Source organism: Suricata suricatta, chromosome 4 (assembly GCF_006229205.1).
Source record: "Suricata suricatta isolate VVHF042 chromosome 4, meerkat_22Aug2017_6uvM2_HiC, whole genome shotgun sequence".
NCBI lineage: Eukaryota > Metazoa > Chordata > Mammalia > Carnivora > Herpestidae > Suricata > Suricata suricatta.
The window spans coordinates 161,858,096-161,874,369 of record NC_043703.1 but is presented as its reverse complement, the minus strand read 5'-3'; positions in this window follow the sequence as shown (position 1 = coordinate 161,874,369).

Genomic DNA, 16,274 nt, shown 5'->3' with positions numbered 1-16,274 from the left:
GACCCCACAGTACCAAGTAGCTCTCTTCAATGCTGGATCCACAGCACAGAAGATGTTCATCGTCTGGGAATCATGTGACCTCAGAAGTACCTCCCTTCTGACCCGTCCTAAGCACACACCTGAGATCTCTAAAGAGCAAAATTAATGCCACTAAGTTGAGGTCCCCAATCCTTTGCGGGGGGGGGGGCGGTTAAGCACATACAGCTGCATTCAGTCAATGCATCCCTGTTGCAATATTCGTATTATCATGGGTTTCTTCATGAAGGATGACACTGACATATTAAAACAACCACAATCCCTAATTATTTGGACTTAATTTCATGTATTAATGGTTTCAACCTCATTGTCAGATCTTTATATCACAGTTTCCAATTTGTGGATTATTTATTCCCGTTATGCTTTCATATAGGCATCCAGGAAAGGAAAGTAGAGAGAACAAACACCACCTCATATTGCATTTGGGAATTTGTTTTCATCGACTTCACTTACAAATAACAACTTGGGTGTTTTTAATTTTCACTGAATGCTGTAAAAATATGCCTGCCTCCCGAGTTCATTTCTTTCATTACAAAAATTCCCTTTATGTCTTACGATGTCATCAAATAATCTTTTATTTCCGAGGCTCTTTTTTTAAAAAATGTTCATGAATGTATGATATGTTAGATAAAGCATTTATTTCCTGATGTTAATCTTCCAAAAAATACTGTTAATGCATTCTGCGTGTTATGTTTATTCTCCTCTACTTCTGTCCCCGGCTGTTTATTTGTCATCAGAAGGAGACAATGCTTCATCAGCCCCCACCTGGGTCCCAGATCACCATGGGTCAATGTTTGTCCCTCCCCTCCCGCCTGGCCACCTGCCACCATTTGCACTAACCCTCTACAATGGGACAGAGTGCTGAGTGACAGGGTTCAAGTTATCTGTTCAGTAAGTCAGTCCTTCTAGAAGGTGCAGGAAGTGCTGGCCACAATGAGGCCCTCCTATTTTAGGCTGCAATCCCTGAACTACAAGAATGTCACCTAGTCTTTTATGCGTGTCCTCTTTGGCTGATGTTGGTCTCTTCCTTTCAGGCTTAGAGACCACTGGACACACCCCAAACCTCTATCTGGAGGGCTCCTTGTCTAGCCCTTCAGCATCACTGTTCCCAGGTCCCCCAAATGCCAGGCTACCCTCTCTCTCTGCTTCAACCATGGGGTGTCCTCTCTTTTTAAATTTTCACTAGGTCTAGTCGGCATATGTGATGTCTTCCTAGTTTCACCTTGGTTTGTACTTGACTTTCCAGCTTTGCTCCCTCCGCCTCTGAAGGTGCTGTTGGACATGGTGGAGAAAAGACCCCCCCCCCAGCAGGGGCTGTCCAGCCTCCTCGCTGGCCCCCTGGGGCCCTGGCTTCCCCTCCCACCAACCAAAGCGAGCGTCCCAGAACTTCCTTCACTGACTTCCTGTTCCACAATGCCACCCTCTTAGGAAGCAGAGTTGTGTAGCAATTTCTCATGCCTGCTTCCTTTTACTGCTTCTGGTGACTACTCCTCAAAATGCATGTTATGAAGGAAGTGTGATCCCTGGCTTTGCATCAGGAATCTTTTTTTGCCATTTTTATGTTGGGTCTGTTGGTTTGCTTTGGTTTTTGGTTTAGTCTGTTGGAGTGAGAAGCATATTAGAAATCCGTGCTGAAAATCCCAATGTGCCTAGACTTCTCTCCTTTCTTCCTGTTCATGCTCTCAGGTTCCAGAGGGTTTCTTTGTTCTGAAGCCACTCGGCACATGTGAAATTTTATACATCCTTGCTAGGCTGAACTCTAGGAGGGCGAGCCCTCGTTCTTGCTGCTCTGGCTTCCGTGTCCCCCATGGGAGTCCCACAAGATGCGCACCTGCCCTTTCTCCAGCCTGGAATCAGGCGTCTACCCCTCTGTTTCCCAGACTCCAAATGTCCAGCACTCCTGAGGACTCTGTGCTCAGCTCCAGGTGGTGGGTGGGTCCGTGCACCCTAACAACCAATGAGGTGGGGAAGAGTTACGCCTTCTGGTTGACAAGTCCAGTATTTTTAAAATTTCATTTATTTATTTTGAAAGAGAGAGACAGAAAAAAACATGAGCCAAGGAGAAACAGAGAGAGAGAGAGAGAGAGAGAGAGAGAATCCCAAGCAGGCTCCTCACTGTCAGCACTGAGCCTGACACAGGACTCAATCCCACAAACCATGTGACCAGACCCTGAGCCGAAATCAAGAGTCGGACGCTCAACCAACTGAGCCCCCAAGCGCCCCAGACAAGCATGATCTGAATCGGTGGATGTCTGAGTCCCCTCACTTCCCATGAGGAGAAGTGACCAGATACAGAAGAGTTATCTCTACTCCTACAAACTCCTTCTAAATATTGTGTCTTTGATCAATTTTAAAGGTTCTCTTCAACAGGCCAGAGCTGGACGGAGCCTGAGGGGACAGGCAGTTGGAGCACCTGTCCGCAGGCTCCATCCGCATGGCTCTAGCTCTTCTGTGCAGGAGCCTCGAACATGAGGTCCTCAGCTGGGATTCCAGGACAGCAGGAAAATGGCCCTTTAATATCCTGAGACTAGGGTTTGGCCAAGATGGTCCCTGACGGCTTCTCATCTGTTTTCCAGACAGGGCGTTCCTTCCTCCTGGAAGGGCATCCTTGCGGGGGGCACAGTGCCACAGCAAGGCACCTCCTGTCCTATCGGGAGACAGGCGGGAGAACGTGGACTTTAAACATGAGAGTCTGTCCACGGTGCCAGAGACCGCGGGCTGCTGGGTGGCCTGGTGTTGTGGAAGTTGTTCACCTGAGCCCAGCACCCATGCATTTATGCTCCATCGCTGAGGACAGATGGACGGGGCACTGCTAGCCTGCCCCTCCCCTACCTGGGGCCAGAAGCTGCCAGGAGGATAAGGGGCGGATGAGCGAAGGGGACAGGGGACAGTGGGAACGCCTGCTGAGGGCTGGCGGGGGAGGGCAAGAGTAGGCACGTGGATAGTCAGAGGGAGGCTCGCCCTGCGTCACGGACAAAATGTGTGGGTTCTGGGATACGATCCAGCAGACATTCACCCCTGAGCACTTTTACTTCCTTTTAAACATCCTTGTGTCCATTTAACAGATCATTTCCTGGTTTCTGGTATATTCCTTCCCCTCCTGTTCCCAGTCACTCTAGCGGAGAAGGCTTTCCCAAAACTAACAATGCCCAGGTCCCGGGAAGCTCATTACCCTTGGGCTGGGAGCTTCCGACATAAAGCATTTGCCTCGTAAGACCCACTATGTGCTGCAAAACGCCCCCAAGGTAGAGTCCTTTATAAATCTAAGCTTGGGACAAAATAATCATTGATATACTTCAAGAGCCAATTAAGATTTAGAGCCGAACTCCCAAAGATCCTGGGACTTCGGCGTTTCAAGATTTTGATCAGAGAAACCAATCTATTCAAATGTTTGGAAGGGTTCCAGGGCCGGACCAGAGAGGCCCTGCTGGGTGGGAAGGCCCAGAAGCCCAGCCCTGCCTGCCGGTCTGAAGTATCCGACCTTGGACCCTGTAAATTCCCAGGGCCCCGCTTCCTGCCTCGACCCCTCCTGGCGGCCAGGTCGTCCCACTAATGCCTTTTCCATGTGGGCCAGGCGGAAACCGCCTTCGGAGTGGGGGGTGCGTATCTGGGTCATGACCAAGTGGCTCACACAGACTCGCCTTCCTAAAAATGCTCTCGGTGCCGTGGGCCTGGCAGACACGGTTTTCCTGTGTGTGTGTGTGTGTGTGTGTGTGTGTGTGTGTGTGTGTGTGTGGTACCACACTGAGAAATTCCCAGTGCCTCAGACATTCACTGCCATGATCTGTGCCCTTGGCTTCCTTCCAGGACGTGGCTTAGGAACTCAGGCCAAGCAGTGGCCAGAAGAAGGGGGAAAATGGCAGCTCTGTTCCTTACATCAGAACATGGCAACTCGAGTTTTTAACAGAGAGTATTAGGTTTCTAGGTTAGTGACTTAGGCTCATTTGGCAAAATCACCTGTGCTTCGTGCTGAGGCCGACCTCAGGGCATCAGCAGGGCTGGGCAGGCTTCTGGGTCGGATTTGGTCAGTGGAGTCCTGGTGTGAGGCTGCCTGGGCATCTCTGCTCAACGGTAGGGGAGTCTTGTTGTTACAGTGGGGCCCAGCCAGCTCGGGAGCAACGTACTTCCTCCTAGGCCGTAGTCACTGGGACTCTGGTATCTGGGGATGGCTTCCGAGAAGACCCGCATCTGGTGAGTTCTCGTCACTCAACCGCTGTTGGGATGAAGGATGTTTGCTCAGATGTCTGTCGGGTGTGCTGGAGACGTGCCTTCGGGAAAGGATTTTCCAGATCATGTTGGCATGAAACTGGAGGGACGTTTTGGGTGACAGCACCACGCTGGACCACAAGCCTACAGGGGCTTGAGAATTCACACGCCAGTTACCCTCCCTGAGCACATAACCAGGTAAGGAGGTGGCTAAAACTACTGGTATCAATGCGCATAATCCCCCCACTCTGGGCCAGCTGTGTACGTGAGATCTTTCCCCAGAAGCCCAGGCTCAGACACAGTGAGCTGGAGTTTGGACTCACATGTTCTAACATGGGAGACCAGCTGTCTGGCTCCCGTTCATCAGGCCAAACTGTCCTCGCAGCTGCTGGCAGATGGCAGGCGATGCCACAGCCATCTGGGGTCACGGCGATTCGCCCTCAGAGGCTGAGACACCACGTGATGCCCAGGCCCCCGGTCACCCCGGCCAGGCCTCCTCCTGCCACATGCTCGTTGGCCACAGCCTGCGTCCCTGATGGGCTGCGTTTCCTCTCTAGTTCCCTCTACTTGAAGCAAGACACAGACACATGGACTGTCCTGTACAAATCAGTTTTCAGAAGCAGGGTCAAGAACGTTTCCTGGAGCCGCCTGGTCAGCACAGCGAGCAAGGTCACGCCACCCGGAGAGGCCACTGCACGTCTCCGCCCTGTGGGGGCCAGTTCGCAGCCTAGGGGGAAGGTGCTGCTTACCCATCAGCCTGGGAGAAGGGAACCGCACTCAGGACAGTGAGCCGTGCCCCTGTATCTGTTCAGTTAACCGTCTTGTCACAGGGTTGGAGTAGAAAAGACGAGAACAGGTGATCCCTGATTAAGCGGGGGTCTAAATCACCTCAAACTGCCCCGTCCCCAACAGCAGCCACTGGCCGCATGTGAGTGTTTAAATTTAAACATAAATAACTAAAAACGTAGTTCCTCTGTGGCTCCGATGCACTCACTCGGCTAACGGTCCCGTGTTCAACAGCCACGTGGGACCACACGTGCAGAGAGTGCTTCTGGCTTCCAGGGCGCTTTATTGGGAAATGCTCGCCCAACAAATAGCAAGCACTTCAAGTTGCCCAGTGTGACTCATCAGGACAAATGGATAAATATACAGGATGGACTTCAGCAAGAATGTAGTCAACGGACTGGATGGATACTAAAGGAAAATTCACTTTATTTCAGACCTCAGAATGTGAAGGTCCCGGTGAGCAATGGCCAGAGGAGGGAAGGAGCTTGTTTCTGAGATAGCAATTCCGTAAAATCAGAGAAAAACAGGAATGTTCTCTGGGGAGAGCGTACTAGGACAAAGTGGGGGAGCTTAAAACAAGAGGGCGAACATCCCTCGTGTGCCGCTCTGTGTCGGTCCTTGTGTTGGGTGCTGCGGATCCAGCTGGGGCACGAAGTGCACATGGACCACAGCGAGACCCGCCAGGATGGCTGCTCTGTCTTTCAAACGATCATGTCTCTTCATTCCCGGAACAACTTCGTGAACAAGGTGGGTAGCAATGCCCCTGCTTTATGAAGGAGGAAACCAGAGCCCAGTTGGCCCATCGGTGGTCACAGAACCAGAAGTGAACTTGAAGGCTGATCTCTTCCTGTCCTGATGCAGACCTGGAAAGCTCCTGCAAGATGTGAACCTGGTCTGCTCGTGCATGGTGTCCCAGACCCCGGGTGTAGCTACTGCTCAACTATGAACTATGAACTTTGAACTATGTTGTTCAAAGAATATGGAGGTAAATTAAACTCTAAAATGTTTAAACCATAAAACAAAGCCAGATAGAAACTTCAAGGGGCCTGACATGGTAGTGAAAGCCACAGCCCCTGATAAACAGGACCTTCTGATCCCCTACAGAAATTAACAACCAGAGTAATGACGCCATCCTCCTACCACCATCCTCCGAACACAGAGTCTAACAGCAGGTAGTTGTGCCTCTTGAGCCAACTCCCCGAGCATCCAGCTGGGTCTAAGACCTACTGGCTGCCCTGGGCATACTCCAGGTAGAGGTTCTGTTCTCGGCTATGTGCTCAGTGCAACTGTCAGCCCAAACCACATTCTGCACTTGCAGAAGCTGGGCAGCTCCATCCTGGGACTGCCCGCTGCCCCCATTCTGCTCTGCTCCTGAAAATCACCAGATCCCAAATCCTGGCAAGCATCCTCCTTCGATCCTCCCCCATGATCAGTGAAAGGGTCCGGGAGTATGTGGCGTCTGTCCCACAACAGGATCCTGTGGAAAGATCACTGGGTTAAGAGCCACAGGAGCTGAGTGAGAGTCAGAAGAAGCCCCGATGAACTTTGGGCTTCGAGCCCATCACCAGGCTCCGGATTATCACTGTCTCCTCTGTAAATCAACAATGCTATTTTCCTCAAAGTATCGATTCAAAAAATTAATGAGATAATCATGAAAAAGTGCTCAAGAGATATGAATGAGTGATGATAATTGATACACATATTTACTCGTTGACTATTACTTATTCATATGCTTGCATTCCCCTCCCCCAAACAAGCTGGTAACTGCTAAAATGTGGGGCTATTTTACAACTTATTTTCTCAATACTTTAACACAGTGCCTAAGACACAGCTGGTATGAAACGTGCTATGTATTTGCATTTGTGTATTTGTGTTATGTAATAACAGCCAGCGTTCATTTGTCATTACACTGCCTGTCATTGCGTCTGAGACACAAATCACAGCCCATCACCCCACACTCCCCTTGCATAACATCTACTTTGCCCACAATTCCAGCTGCCCCTAAGGTCATTTTTTAAAAAATAAGCAATATCTTTGTTTCACCCTGATCACAACTGACTAGGCTGGTGGAGAAGGCAAGACCCTGAGACTTGACCATGCCCCATAGTTGCACATAAAATGAAAACCAGGCAGACCAGCTCTCAGGAACTTGATGTAAAGAAAAGAAGAAAGCTCTCTGTTATTGGTTGGGTGTTGCAGCCAAAGGCCATGTGAAGTCGAGGCTGGAGAGAAATGGCTTCCATATGCTTGCCTAAGTTATGGAGAGGAAACCATGAGTGAGGAAGGGAAGGGAACGAAAGAGCAGATGTGCAGAAAGAATCTGAGATGCCTTTAAGTCCTCGCCCCTCCCACAATTCAGGTTTCAGTTCTAAATCCCAAGAAGCTTGGGGGCTGTGATTACATCTCTGGGTACCCTTGCTATCATCTTGATCTTCTCGGGATATCTTGAGGGATTCTTTGTCACTTGGATCAATGGGCCCTAACCAGAGCAGGTGAGGTGGTAACAGGTGGCACAAGGCACAGATGCCCATCTTGGTTCCAGTTCACTTCTTTGGTCACTGAGTTAAATACGTGAAAGATGAAAGAAAAAGTACTAGCAAGTGGATGCCCCACAATTTGTAAAGACTTTGGTCTAGAACCTCTGTGGAAAACATTCTACTCTTGATCTGGTCTGGACTATATGTGAGCCCTCATGTATTATTTTTCTCCCTCTAGCTCAAGACAAAGACTAGAAATTAGCTAGGGTTGGCTAACACAGAGACCCAAGCATATATATATATATATATATATATATATATATATATATATATGTAAAGATTAAAATTTCTGTCTCTCCCATGTAGCCATCCAATGTGGGTGTTTCTGGGTGGGGTGGGTCTTTTCCTTGAAGGGACTTAGGACCCAAACTTCTTCCATGTTAATGATGTCATTGTCACCTGCACCTAGCTGGAGAACAAGTCTAGAGGATGCTATGAAAGTCTTGAGATTTCCTTTCACTTCTGCTACATCCTGTTGGGGGACACCAGCCACATGGACCAGTTGTAAGGGAGCCTGGAAAGGCAGTTCCTAGCTGCATGTCCCAGATGGAAAGTGGTCGTGGATGTTGGGTACCAGCCATCTGGGTCACAGCCCTACTTTCAGCCTTCTCTCTCCTGAGCCCAGCTCCGGCCCCCCTTCCCTGCTTTTCTGGGGTAGTAAGCCTCTTCCAAACAAGAAAACCCCCCAAAAGCAAGAATACAAAGGACATAGTTCACAAGAGAGAAGAGCAATCTGCAAGGGGGACTTAATGCTAGAGGAACATGAAACATCCTTCGCACTACGAGTTCCATTGTTGGCACCATGAATTCACTGTGTCCCCAGGACTGAAATACATCTCACAGAGCCCCCTTTTACAGAAAATGTGGGAAAATGAGGTCTTAAACTCCTCATCCATATTTGAGGACCCCATTAATATTTGCCACTTACAAAGAGTTTCCATGCCATTGGCAGATCTTCGCAAAGTCATCCAGAAATAGTCATGATCATCACCACTTCACAGAAAACTAAACATTTCAAGAGGCGATTTCAACCTGGGTCTTCTTACTCTCAGTTGAGTGCTTTCCACTAACCTGTTCTGATAATCGTTTAGTAAGCACCGTGCTTGAGCCTCACGTCCTTCCTGTGTTCCCGAAACCTGCACAGGCTGGCAGGTGTGGGGCAGCAGAGCCCTGATGTGAAGGTGACCCAGGCTGCAGAACGTTGAATGACTAGTCTCCACAGCCCCTTCATGGCTGACCCCTGTGGCCCCCGGGGCCCCTTGCTGCTGGCTGTGGGGACAGTCAGGAGGCTCCTGGTCAACAGCACCTGGAGAGGTTTCTTCATCAGACACTAATCACAGACCCTGTCTCAAAGATTCTGTTCCTTGTTTCAGCCTGGTGGAGGCAGTATCATCAGTTATTCAGAATAAACCACACATCCAACTGACAGAGGATTTGGCGGGACCTTGTTTGTGTCCAGAAACCGGTTCCGTGGGCTTCATAGGAGAACTCTTCATTACTCTCTGCCTTTAAAAACTCGCAACTTATTTGGAACGATAGGCTGATGCACATCACTGGAGAAGAAAGAAGATAGGCATCCCTTCATTTCACAGAGGTGATCTGCATGTCTCCTATGATCTCTGAGGTAGGATGTTGCTGGGAACAGAGAAAAGTCCCATGTGGCCCCACCCTCAGGGACAGAACATCTCTTACTGTCACTGCCTCTGTCTTACAAAGATGATCACTGCTGCTGGATTGTTTCAGTTTGGAAATGGCTGAGATTCCAAAGCGTGAGGATTCCTGGCCTGCCGTCAACTTGTGCAGAGCCAGGTGAGCACCAAACCAAGAGCACATCTGGTTGGCTCCAAAACAGCCTCCTTGTGATTTAGATGATGGAGGCGTGCTGGCTGCCGCTGGCCTGCCTCTGTCACAGCTGTTCCCTCCCGTGGCATCCTGGCCTTTTCGCTCCTTACTGGCTTGGTTTTGAACACGTTCTGCCCTGGCTTTTTTTGATTCCATGCACTCATGGTTCCCACACTGCCTCTGGCTGATGTTTCTCCTCCTCCTCCTCCTCCTCCTCCTCCTCCTCCTCCTCCTCCTCCTCCTCCTCCTTCTCCTCCTTCTTGTACCCTTTGCCAAAAATACTTTATTCTGGAGTAGATTCTAGGACTCCATCCTCATCCTTCCTTCCCCAGGGAGGTGGCCATCTACTCAATGCCTCCAGGCACCATCCATGAGCTCAGGGCCACCCACCCAACCTCTTCTTTGCCTTTGTCTCTTCTATCAGACTCTGGGACCATTCTGGTCCACACTGACATCTTGAAGACACTTTAAATGCCATAGATTCCAAACAGAATGTTGTCTTCCCTGTCACAAACCTCGTTCCTCTTTCTGTGCTTTGATCTCAAGAAAGAGGTGCAGCAGCGGTAGCGGGGTTCTCAGCTGATCATGGGAGAAGTGAGGCGCCACTCGGGATGTGTGGGTCAGGGCGAGGAGACGCCATTCCCAGACTGAGGAATCTGGCCTTGAGATGCTCCTGCCCGATTCCAGATTCTCACGAGGAATCATTTCCCAGCCACTTCCTCTTTTACCTCCTCTATGTTGGTAGTAAAGGTGGTTTTAAAAATGATAAAAACTGTTAGGCTACGTGATCCTCACTCTCCTACCCTATTTTAAAAATACAAATGTGAGAAAAATTGTAACAAGGATAAAACTAGAAACTATGAGCTCAACCTTAATCACTTACACACAAAAAGATTCTGTTATTGCTTCTCCTTTGCCTTTGCATATTCTGCAAAAGAAGGGCATTGTTCTGTTAAATATTTTTTGTTGCTTTCAAAAAGTAGAAGATGCTGGGGTGCCTGGCTTCCTCTGTTGGTTGAGCATCCTACTTTCCATTTCAGCTCAGGTCATGATCCAAGAATTATGGGATCAAGTCCCGCATCAGGCTCCATGCTGAGAATTCTCAGAATTCTCTCTCTCTCTCTCTCTCTCTCTCTCTCTCTCTCTCTCTCTCTCTCTCTCTCCCCCTGCCTTGTCCGGTCTCCCCTGCTCTATTCCCTATCCCCTACTCACTCTCTCTAAAATAAAATTTTTAAAAAATCAAAAAGTCTGAAAAGGTAGAAGCTGTAGAAATTGAGTCAACATCTAGCTTGCTAATTCAGAAAAAAGAAGAAGAAGAAAAAGGAGAAGGAGAAGAAGATGATGACCATTAACCACAAGAGTCCCTTTCAGATGATTTTCTTTAATGAGGTGATCAGCTGTCAAAAAGCGCCGGATGGAGCAGGATGAGGTCTAGATGAAGAAGACTGTTCCCAGCAGGTGGAAAACCCCTGATCTGGTGGCATGTAGCTGAAGGTGGTTCACCTCATGTGTGCACAGCCTGTGTGTGAGGGCTCACTGCTGGGTCCTTTCCGGAAGGAACTTTGAATGCAGAGTGTACTATTCAGAAAGCATATACCATCCCCTCTGCTCCCATGTCATCCCATCCTAGTCCATTCCGTTCCATTTCTTCCAAAGCCCCATTGTAATTCATTTGATTTTTTTGTTCCAGTGCTTTGAAAATAAGGTATCACATGAGTAGTTTTCAGGAAATGATCGGACCAAATAGGGCATTAAACAAAATGCATTATTGAAGGTTAGTCTACTGCTTAGGGTATCTCCTCTCTCAAATGTGCATTCATGTAGAAAGCTGCAGGGGAAGAAAACGCAAGCCTTCAAAAGCTGTCCAGATGCATTCTGCTTTTGAAAGCTGGGAGATGTGCAGAGAAAGTTCAGCTTTTAATATTTCAGAATAGAGGACAGCCTCTCCAGGATGATTTCCTTTGCCTGGCTGTTTATTTGTGCAGCATATGCCTTAGATGGGTAATTCTGTCTTCTTAAATATGTATATTTTTCTTCAAGGCAAAACATTAGTTGAGGTTAGGACCTAATTCTAGTAGATTCCATTGGTGTGTGTGTGTGTGTGTGTGTGTGTGTGTGTGTGTGTGTGTGTGTTAATTTCAGTTTATCCACAGCCCCACCATCACCAAAAGTGCCTTCACACTTACAAGATGGAATTTTCCTGACTTGCTACTTCCTTTTTGATTTATGGGGACAATGAGGCATAAGTTGTTTCCAGTAGTCGTTAAAATTTAACAGAACTTCAAAAGAAAAAGGTGTCCTGCGCTTTCTGATATTTGTTGATTTATTTATTTCCCATTTGCTTAAAAAAGTGACAAGGTTTCCTAGATCTGGTTACAATAATCTCTCCAGTATTTTTATCTGTGTTTCATGGTTGGCACAGAGCTAATTAGTTTATCCTGCCCCGCTATGCGAATCGTTTAGCAAACCCCAGTGGCACTCTGGCTTTCGCGTGCTCTCTCACCAAGGGTGCAGGAAAGACAGGTGCCTGGGTGATGGATTGGGGTTCCCAGAAAGGTCCTGTGATGTGATAATCCTTTATGGGAAAGGGGATTAAAATGTGACACTTCTACAATCTTCCCTCTTCGCAGTGAAAATTTCATTTTTCATCAGTTGGCCGAATAATTCTGGGTGCAATCATCCTTAAATTAATCTTGAATTAATGTTTAACGCCGCTGCTTCCTGATGTATAATTTGCCGTAAGAAAACGCAGGGCGGTCAGTCTTCCCTTAGACACGGGTGAGTGGGGTCAGCAGACTCCCTTCCAGCTTCACACGAGGGCCCCCGCCGGTGGCAGTGACCTCCCTGCAGGTCGGTGGCAGTCACTGTGCTGCCTGGCGGTGGCGGTCACCACCCTGCATGTCCATGGCAGTGACCACCCTGCACGTTGCCGGCCCGGGCAGTGCTGCGGGCTGACGTCTGAACCGGTGCCTCGGAGCCAGGAGCAGGCTGTGTGTGGGAGTGAGCCGGTTTATGGCCCAACATTGCGGTACTGAAGCCACACACCACCTTCCCTCAAGCCGAACTGTCACCCACTTAAGAAGCAGAGTGTAATGTAGCCCATTTTATGCAAGAAGAGAGAGAAGCATTCCCTCCTGGGTCAGTGACTGAATACTTTGAGCGCAGCCTCCATGAAATCAAAAGGAAATGCACGTGTGTCCATTTCCTGTGACTCCAGGGCTCTGCTGGAAGGGGACAGGCTTCCTGCTTTGTGTCCACGTCTCCTTCATGTCCAGCCAAAGCCCTAACATTTCCTTTTCCACCCTCTGCCTCACGGTGAAAGTTCGGGACAGGTGGCAACAGAAGAGGCTGTAGGAGTGACCGCTGGGGACACCGGGCTCCGACGCTCTGCCACCTTCGAGCTAGGCAGAGCACAGCTTCGTCCTGCGCTGGGCAGTGCAAGGGCTGCCATCTCCCGAAGGGTCCGTCCACCTGCACTGGGGAAGAGCCCAGGGGCGTCTCCTGAACCCAGAGCCCGACACAGGGGGCACTGGGAGGAATGAGCCGCCGGCCCCAGACCAAACCATCAGTTAAGCCAACTCCGTGGGCTCAGCTGGTGACAGCAGTGTGAGCTGCCACCGCTTTTGGTGGAGGGGTTTATGGAAGCAGTTTTCACAAAGCCCCTTGGACAAGTGAACAGTGTTCGCCAAGGTCAGCTATGCACCAAGTCCTCCCTGCCTGCAGGATGCTGGGTCCTCCCTGCCTGCGGAAGCAGCCCCTCAGGTCTGTGCAAGTTCAGGGCGCCTGGGAGGCTCAGGTCATGATCTTACTGCTGAGTTCGAGCCCCGAGTCGGGCTCTGTTCTGACAGCTCAGAGCCTGGAGCCTCTTTCAGATTCTGTGTCTCCCTCTTTCTCTGCCCCTCCCCTGTTCCCACTCTGTCTCTCAGTCTCTCAAAAATAAATAGACATTAAAAATTTTTTTTTAAAAAAGAAAAAGACTGGATCTGCCCACAACAAGACTGAAGCTCCCAGCGGCAGGGGCTGGAGGACCCCCCGACCTACTGGCTCTGTGGGCCTGAAGGAGAGAGAAGTGGGGCTTCACAGACTTCCTGACCAACAGGCAGGCGGGGGACGGGCAGGCAAGGGACAATTTGTTTATCCAGGCACAGGGTTGGGGGAGACTTCTGCCCGTGTTGAGGCTGTCAGACGACCACGCCATGGTGGCGCTAGACTAGAGGGTTGTTCGTCTGGTCCTAGAGTGTTGGTTTTGAGTCCAGTCTGAGTTCTCAAGACCTCGTCCAAGTGGCAGAGCTTTGTGTACACACTTTATGACTCACACACTTTAAGACTTGCACACTTTACGACTGTCTCAAGAAAACAAGACCCCAACACGGTCATCCCCCCACGGGATGCCTGGGGGTCTGTGGATGGCTGGTTTGCTCCTGTGAGTCAGGGAAGGAGGCTGTGCAGAGTCTGGGCCCTGCCATGGGCCCCACGCCTGGCATGACCTCTCATTGACTCCTCAAAACTCGCCAGCGAGAGTGTCGCCGAGTTGCAGGAGAGGAACGGAGGGGCAGCTGCGGAAGGTAGAGAAGGAACCTCGCCTCTTACTGACACTGCCCCCGAGGTTCTCAGCTTTGTTTGTTGTGCCTAAAAAATGCAAAATATAAATATCCAGTGTTAGACCTCACCTCCTACTTTATTACTGTGGAGGTCAGAAAATGCATCATTGTCAAAATCAGGAAAAGCTAAACCTTGATAGAAAAGATTATAGCATCTCTGTCATTTTTAAACTAAAAACAAAGAAGTCATGGATGTTGTTTATATTTTTAACAGAAGAGGAGAGGTCGGTGCTTCAGAGGAGTCTCAGAATGCTTTCCTCAAGTGTATCCCTTTATTTATTTTTTAAAGTTTATTTATTTTGAAAGAGAGAGAGAAGGCCCAAGCAGGGGAGAGGCAGAGAGAGACAGACAGAATCCCAGGCAGGCTCCATGCTGTCAGTTTGGAGCCCGATGCAGGGCTAGAACTCGCCAACTGTGTGATCATGACCTGAGCTGAAGCCAAGAGTCGGACGGAGCCACCCCCCGCGTCCCCACCTGCATGTCCTCTGACTCACAGGTATGCACCTCTCCAAGAACACAGGAAACAAGCCATCTAGGGAAAGGCAATCCAGGGCATCCATGCTCGTCCCCAGGGAGGGGAAAGTTCCCCGGACCCACGTCTTCCTCTACATGCCGGTAGCTTCTTGTTTGGGGAGCTGGCCGGGCTCCTAGCGGGGAGGGTACCACGATAAAGAGGCCAGCAGACTCCGCCAGGGCTGCACAGCTAACCTGAGGCCCTGGGCCGAGCTAATAAATACCGGGCCCGCAGCACCAGACAGCAGGCCTACGAGCTCCAGCCTCAGTTGTCTTAGTTATTTCTCTAGTTCTCCTTTTCCAGATGAACGCTCCTTCCAGCTTTGATGCAGAATCAACGAAAACGTAAAACTCGAATGTGGTTGAAGTCTGGAGGCCGGTGGATCTGAGCACTAAGGGTGTGAGAACGTGAGCCCTGCAGACAGTTAGAATCACATTCATTGTCTGTAACTTATTATCCACAACGGTCGGAAAGAGGAGGGACGAGACCGGCTCTTCTATCCGCAGAAGGAAGGGTGTCTCCATCTCATCCCAAACTGCTGTTCCTGTGTATTTTCCCCACGGTCATATATTGTTTTAGATGGGGAAAAAAGATCCTTGGCTTTCAAGCAAAAAGAGGCATAAAAGACAAGAAATGGAGGAGGGAAGGAGAAGGACAGGCGACCAAAGAAAGAGTGAAAGCCACCACGGTGCTTCATGCCCATCCTTCCCAGGGAGCCCACAGTGACCCCACTGGACCCCGCTCCCCCCACCCCACACCCTCCACCCATAGGCTGCAACTGTGAAAGCAGCAGGGCTTTGGCATGAGAGACCCCTGAGTTCCAATCCAGGCTCTGTTTGTGAGCCCCGGGACCTCAGGCAAGCGTTCCTTCTGGCCTCGGCGGGAAAGGCCCACGGCCTCCGGGATGGGGGTCGGGACTGGTGGGACCTTGAACATCACAGGACCCTGAATGTGCACAGAACAGGTGCATCACGGACAGCGGCTCTCACATTTCTTTCCCGTGTGTGTTAGAGAGTCTGGTAAGCGAATATCAAGACGTGACTCTCTTTGACTGCCTGCCTCCGTCGGTTTGTCAAGATCGCAAAAGATCTAACCAGCAATTCCCAAACATTCTCTACTTGTACTTGTACTTTTTTTTTATCCGAAGTTTCTGGGATTCATCAAAGTCTGGGAAACGAGTGGCTTTTCCAAGGAACCGCTGTGGAATCAGAGGGACGACCCTGGAAGGTAAGAATATGTGAGATCCGGGCTCTGGTCACAGAGCTGCCCCCTCCCCGGGAAAGTCACGTGACCATCCAGACAGGAGCGAGTGCAGGGGTACACCCAGGACCACATAACGTGTCCCCACTCAGGGCTAAGGGACGGCGACCGCACTGTTGTCAAGGATTCCGAACCTGCAGTTCCTGGAGCGTGCCGGCCCGTCCCCAGGGTCTCGTCCATAATACAGAGTGACGTGAAGCACGGGCTCCTCATCCACTAATTCAGTAAATATTTGAGTACACAGTTGTCATGGACTGAGCATTTGGGCCTCTCTCCAAAGTCACATATGGAGCCTACTGAAACCTTGCCTCTCAGTACAGTGAGACCTTTGTGGGCTTGTGGTTTTGACGAGGTCGTGAGAGTGGGGCTCTCGTGATGCAGGTTAGTGAGCGCGAGGAAGAGACACCAGAGAGCTCTCCCTCCCCCCTCCCTCTCCACCCCTCCCTCCCTCTTTCCCTTCCTCTCCATCCCTCCCTTCCTGTCTTTCACTCC